At 47.2% G+C, this 6,570-nt stretch overlaps 1 long non-coding RNA gene across 1 annotated transcript; it reads left to right on the top strand.

Annotated features, from left to right (window-relative positions):
- The first annotated feature begins 344 nt into the window (after positions 1-344).
- LOC103349988 (uncharacterized) lies at positions 345-6,351 on the top strand. The gene is made up of 3 exons (XR_007924165.3): positions 345-414; positions 3,860-3,976; positions 6,172-6,351. It is a non-coding gene; the product is annotated as an uncharacterized LOC103349988 (long non-coding RNA).
- Positions 6,352-6,570: the final 219 nt, after the last annotated feature.

Genomic DNA, 6,570 nt, shown 5'->3' with positions numbered 1-6,570 from the left:
GCCCAAGTGCTTGGGCCCTGCACCCCATGGGAGACCAGGAGAAGCACCTGGCTCCTGGCTTTGGATCAGCATGGTGCGCCGGCCGCAGCGCGCCAGCCGCAGCGGCCATTGGAATGTGAACCAATGGCAAAGGAAGACCTTTCTCTCTGTCTCTCTCTCTCTCACTGTCCACTCTGCCTGTGGAAAAAAAAAAAAAAAGAAAAGAAGTGAAAGAAAACACAAACAAATGGAGAGTCATCCCATGTTCATGGATTGGAAGACTCAATATTGTTAACAAATCAACACCATCCAAGGCAATCTACAGATCAAATGCAATCCCTGATAATGCCCCCATTTTTCTTTTGCAGATACAGAAAAACCCACCCTAAAATGCATATGGAATCTCCAGGCACATGGAGCAGACAAAATGATCTTGTAAGTGAACAACGTCTTTGGTCTCACACTTCCCAATTAAAAATATGTTAGAAAGCTACAAGAATCAAACCATTATAATGCTGTCAAAAAGATAGACCTATAGAACAATGGAATAGAGCAGGCAGCCCAGAAATAAACTTTCATCTATTTGGTTACATGGTTTTGAGGAGAGTGCTAGACCATTCAACAGCGAAATCATGATCTCTTTGACAAGTGAGCAGGGACAACAGCATGTCCACATAGCCTTACACTGCACACAAAAATTAACCCAACATGGGTTATAGAGCTAAATGTAAGACCAAAACCTGTGATATTTCTAGAAGAAAACAGAGTAAAAGCTTACATGACATGCAATTTGGTAATAATTTCTTAGCTAGAAAGCCAAAAGTATAGGAAACAAAGGGAAAAATAGGCAAACCATGCCAAACTTGAAAATTTCTGAGCCACAGGACATGATCAGCAGAGTGCAAAGGAAACTTATGGAATGAGAGAAAATACTTGAAAATCATGTGTCTGAGAACAAGGTAATATGCAAAATACAGAAAGAACTCCTACAAGTCAACAAGAGTAGTGACAACAAGTCACTCGAAAAAGGAGAAAAAGGACTTGAGCAGGCATTTCGCCAAAGATATCCAAACAACTCAATAAGAACATGAAAGCAAAGCTCAACATTGGCTGAACAGTAGGAAAAACCCCAAAATAGCAAATGTTGGCAAGAGTGTATCAGAAAATTCATGCAGTGCGGGTGAGAACGTAAAATGGTGCAGCCATTTGGCAAACTACTATGGCTGTTCCTTAAAAAATTCAGCACCAAAGCAGCGTATGACCCGGTGATGTCAGCTCTGAGCACCTATCCCAAGGAAATGGCAGCAGGGTCTTGAACAGAGGTTTTCACACCCATGTTTGTAGCAGAATTTTTTTTTTTTTTTTGTAGCAGCATTGTTGACAATAGCCAAGCAGGAGAGACAACTCAAGTATCTGTCAACAGATGACCGGAAACACAAAATGTAGTGTGTCCATACAATGGCATGCTACGAAGCCTTCCAAAGGACGAAATCCTGTTGCATGCTCGAATGTGGATGAATCTTGAAGTAATGAGAAGTGAAAAGATCTAGTCACAGAAAGATAGCGTATGAGTCTACCTTGATGAGTGTCTAGAAGAGTGCAATTCATAGAAACAGGAAGTAGAATCATGGTTGCCAGGGACCTAGAGGAGGGGGAATGGAGAGTTGTTCTTTGATGTGTATAGAGTTTCAATTTTGCAAGATGAAAAAGTTTTGGAGATTTGTTGCCCAACCGTGTGAGTGTACCTAACATCTCAAAGTGTACATTTAAAAATGGTTAAGATGGTTAATTCCGTATGTTAACTACAATTAAAATTGTTTCAATCCAAATTTTCCAGACTAAGGAAATTCAAAAATGAAATGGAATCTCAGAATAAGGTATTCATAGGTGGAAATCTGGATTTAAAAGGTATCTCATTTTTAATCTATGAGACACAAAAATGGATGTTTGAGGAATGGAACAGTCTTTGATGTTTTACAATCACTAAAACATGCACACAGTGGCCAGCATTGTGGCGTAGCAGGTAATGCCTCTGCCTGTGAATTCAGGCATCCCATATGGATGCAAATTTGAGTCCCGGCTGCTCCATTTCCAATCCAGCTCCCTGATAATGGCCTGGGAAAGCAGCAGAAGATGGTCCAAGTGCTTGTGCCACTTGCACCCATATGGGAAACCCAGAAAAAGCTGTTGGCTCCAGGCTTTGGTCTGGCCTAGCTCTGGCCATTGCGTCCATCTGGGGAGTGAATCAGCAGATGGAACACTCTGTCTCTCTCTGCCTCTGCCTCTCTGTAACTCTGCCTTTCAAATAAATAAAATAAATCTTTAAAAAAAAACACGCACACGGCGCCGACACACCGGGTTCTAGTCCTGGTCAGGGCGCTGGATTCTATCCCGGTTGCCCCTCTTCCAGGCCAGCTCTCTGCTGTGGCCCGGGAGTGCAGTGGAGGATGGCCCAAGTGCTTGGGCCCTGCACCCCATGGGAGACCAGGAGAAGCACCTGACTCCTGCCTTCTGATCAGCGCGGTGCGCCGGCCGCAGCGGCCATTGGAGGGTGAACCAACGGCAAAGGAAGACCTTTCTCTCTGTTTCTCTCTCTCTCTCACTGTCCACTCTGCCTGTCAAAAACAAAACAAAACAAAACAAAACAACAACAACAAAAAACCAACATGCACACAAACTACAGTTTTGTGAATGTTAAGGAGTGTTTATGCTTTAAATCATGAAAGGATTTTTAAAAACTTAATAAGGACTCAAAAATAGGCATTTTGGCTCAGATCACAGTTAACACACTTCCCGGTTTTGAATGGCTTTGAACAGGTCCCGGGTTCACCAGGCCGTGGCGGCATGGGAGTGCCCACTGGGCGGCTGGCCATGTCTATGTCTGAGTCTTCAAACTGTACAAATGGGAGCTGTCTTCTGATTGCTGTGGGACTGCATTCAGCTGGAGTGGCAGAGTAGCAGGGCCGGTGTGCTGTGTCCAGAGGCTTGGCGCCGTACTCCCAGCACTGGCCACCTAAGGGAAAAGTTGCTACCTTCCCACAGGCCCTGTGCTCATCTTTCCTATGATGTTCAGTTACCATGGCAGCAGCAAGATGCTGCCATTGTGGAGCAGACGGTTTAGGGGACAGCACGGTGATGCACAGCTGGTTGGTACAGCGGTCCTGCAGTCTGCGGGGGAGGGGCAGTTGCTCTCAGGAACCAGCCCCCTCCTCCCACCCTCACAGATAACCACAATCCACAGTGCTCAGGACATTTCTAGAAAATGGTGTACTGATTTCAAATAACTGATGCAATCTTCCTGTAGACTTTGAATCCTGTCTAGATTACTTAAAATACCCAATACGATGTAAATACTAGGTTAAGTAGTTGTTATGCTGCATTGTTTAAGGAATAGTGACAAGGAAAAAAGTCTGTATGTGCTTGGTACAGACATAGTTTTGTTTATTTGGCAAACTAAGAGTGGCAGAGAGAAAGGGAGACACAAAGAGAGAGAGAGATCTTCCGTTCCTTGCTTCACTCCTCAGATGGCCACAGGCAAGAGCCGGGAACTCCATCCGGGTCTCCCACATGGACAGCAGGGCCCCAGGTACTTGAACCATCTTCTGCTGCATTCACATGTCAGCAGAGAGCTGGCCTGGAAGTGCAGCAGCTGAGGCTCGAACCAACACTCCGATACAGGGTGCCAGGCAGTGTTGCAAGCTACAGCTTAACGGTCTGTACCACCACGCTGGCCCCTGTTTGAATATCTTTGATCCCTTGTGAGTTGAAGCTGCCAATGCATAGGCTGCAGAAGCAGTGGACTGGCTGCAGTCGGGCCTGGATCTCATGGGAGTTTGTGTTGAATGTGTTTTTCTCCCCATTTCCTGGCTTTCCCGTACAGGCATCTTAGCATTTCCTAGGAGAAGTGGCATCTGGTGCATGGGACCATGGTCTTTTAGGATGTCAACATGGGTGGAGGAGAATGCATCCCACTGGCTCCAGACTTCCTGTTTTGCAGGTAAGAAACAGGCCAAGGAGCCTGACCACCTGCAGCTGTGGTGTTGCGTGGAGAGTTGGCCTTGTCTCGGCCTATGCCGGCTTTCCCTGGGAACAGTCCTGCACCCTGGGTAGTGTCCGCTGGGCCTTGGAGGACTGCAGGGGCCTGAGTCTATAGGGGACTTGGCTTTGGGGCCTGACTACTTGGAACAAAGCATCTGGTGGCAGATTCTCTCTGACCAGCACATACTTCTGCCCATTTTTCTGGTGACCCTGAGCAGGCCCTGGGGTTCCCATAGCTGGCGGCTCAGGTAAACCTGTGGTTTGCTGGGAACAGCATTGTGTTGTAGTAGGTAAAGCCTCCTCTTGCAATGCCAGCCCAGCTGCTCCACTTCTGATCCAGCTCCCTGCTAATGTGCCCTGCAGCAGAAGATGGTCCAAGTGCTTGGGTCCCTGCACCCATGTGGGAGACCCAGAGGAAGCTCCCGGCTCCTGGCTTTGGCCTGGCCCAACCCTGATTGCTATGGCCATTTGGGGAGTAAACCTGCAGGTGGAAGATCTCTCTTTCTCTTTCTGTCTCTCCCTCTCTCTCTGTAACTCTGACTTTCAAAATAAACATAGATCTTAAAAATACAAAACAAAGCCAAAGCAACCTGTCGTTTGCCAACAATGGGTACCAGGGCTGTCCTGGGCCCACAGGTCTCAGGCCCTAGGCTATTGAGGCCTTGCAGGGGCTGTGGTCTTCACCCATTCTCAGGGCTTCTCGAAGAGCACGTGGGCTCTAAGAGGGGCAAGGATGTGTCCCCAAACACACAGGTCTGCATGGCTCATGGACCTCCTTGCTGCTGCCCTGCACAGGAGATGGAGGGGGCACTGTTTTCTGGGACCCCAGGGAGATGGTGAGAGAGGCTGTCAAGCCATCATAGAACTCCAGGGCAGACAGTCGACAGCATTGATTCAGGAACCTATGGAGTTCAGCAGATCGGGGCTGGGCTGGGCAGGGTGGTTCTGCTGCTCCTGGCTGGTGGGCTGTGACAATGTGGAAGTTAACTTTTCTACAAAACTCATGGCACCACCTGTTAAATGGCACCACTCATAGCTTGCTGGGATGCATCAAGAAACTAGGGCTTTTAGAGTACTGAGCGCTCTAGTTGGAACACAGAAACCCTGGTAGATTTTAATGGTTTTTAGTGACGGGTTTTTTTATCCCAGGTCTGTGCATTTGCACCAACACTTGGTGGCAGTGGTTGGGCTAAATGTGCTGCTCTCTGCAAGGATGGGACGAGGTCACCCACCTGTTTCTAAGCAAGGGGGAAGCTGGCTTCACAGCCATGCACCAGTAGCATCCTCCCCTCTCAAACCCTTCCACATAGTCTTGTGAAATATTCTATATGGTATGAAGCCCCCTTTTCTTTATTTCAAAAGCAGTTGAGGCTGAATATGTCCCTTTGCATTCTAAATATGTCCAGTAACTTTTCTAGAAAGCCCTCTGGGCCTGGGGCCTGGTGCATCCTGCAGGCCTGCCTTTGCTAAGCTTGGTGACCTGGATGGAGGCTCCCAGACATCTCTGCCAGATAGAGACAGATTTCTGTCCTTCCACTAAAGTCCTTGTAACAAAACAGGGCTGATCTAGTGAAAAAAATCTTATTAAAATTGTTACTGATGATGATCATGTTTATTTTGTTCCTGAAATCTCTAAACGTCTTAGCTTTAGCTTTTCCTTGCCCTAGGTAGGGACTTTTCCTTTGATTTCATGTGGTTTTGACCCATTTTTCATAGACTTTTTGTGTCCAGATGATGCTGTCCTTGCTTCTGGGAGGCCGGCTGTGTCTTGGGCATTCTCTACATCACTCAGAAGTGGACTGCTGCCATTATCCTTTGTGTCACAGCACACTCCTTGGGGCGCTGTTGTGAGCAATGATTGCTTTGTGCTGATCCAGTTCTGTAAGGAAACACGTCTCATCTCAATGAAACAGGGGTAGGACAGGGACTGGAGGGCTCTCCGGCACATTCATTCACTCTCTCTCTCTCCTGCAGGACATGCTTGACCCTCTTCGCCTTCCAGATTCTCACAATATTGAGTTTGTTTGGGGGAAAGCTTAAGGAAACATTTTTACATCACCTACTGTTTACTAGACCTTGGACTGAATTTAACCTCCCTTCGAATCCCATCCTTTCCTAAGTCCCTTATCAGCTGTGTGCTTCTGCTGTCCCCAGATGTAAACCCAACACTTATGCTTCCTCGGTGCCATGACCCTGACCGTGTTACACAGAGACGGAGTATGATCTACTATTCCCAGCACTGTGTAGGGTGCTGATGGCCTGCAACCACAGCTATTCTGCTAGCTCTTGCTTGGCTTCAGGTGTCCTGCACGTGGAAGATAGGAGGAAGAGCTTTTAGACTGGGTGAGTTGGCTGCACAGACACGAACTTTACCTGCAACTTGTAATTTTGATTTCTGCAAGTTATGGCTAGAAATCGATTAAGCTGAGGTCCCCCACCCCAACCCCACACCTTTTTTTTAAATTTCTTTGCTCAGCCTGACACAGGGAATTTTAAAAATATTTATCTGCTATTTTCCCTTCTTCTCAGCCACCCAGGGCTGGAGGTCAACTA

This window comes from Oryctolagus cuniculus, chromosome 7 (assembly GCF_051225735.1).
Source record: "Oryctolagus cuniculus isolate XC-2025 breed Fujian yellow rabbit chromosome 7, ASM5122573v1, whole genome shotgun sequence".
Taxonomy (NCBI): Eukaryota; Metazoa; Chordata; class Mammalia; order Lagomorpha; family Leporidae; genus Oryctolagus; species Oryctolagus cuniculus.
The sequence above is the reverse complement of the archived record's forward strand: the minus strand, read 5'-3'. Positions and strand labels throughout refer to the sequence as shown.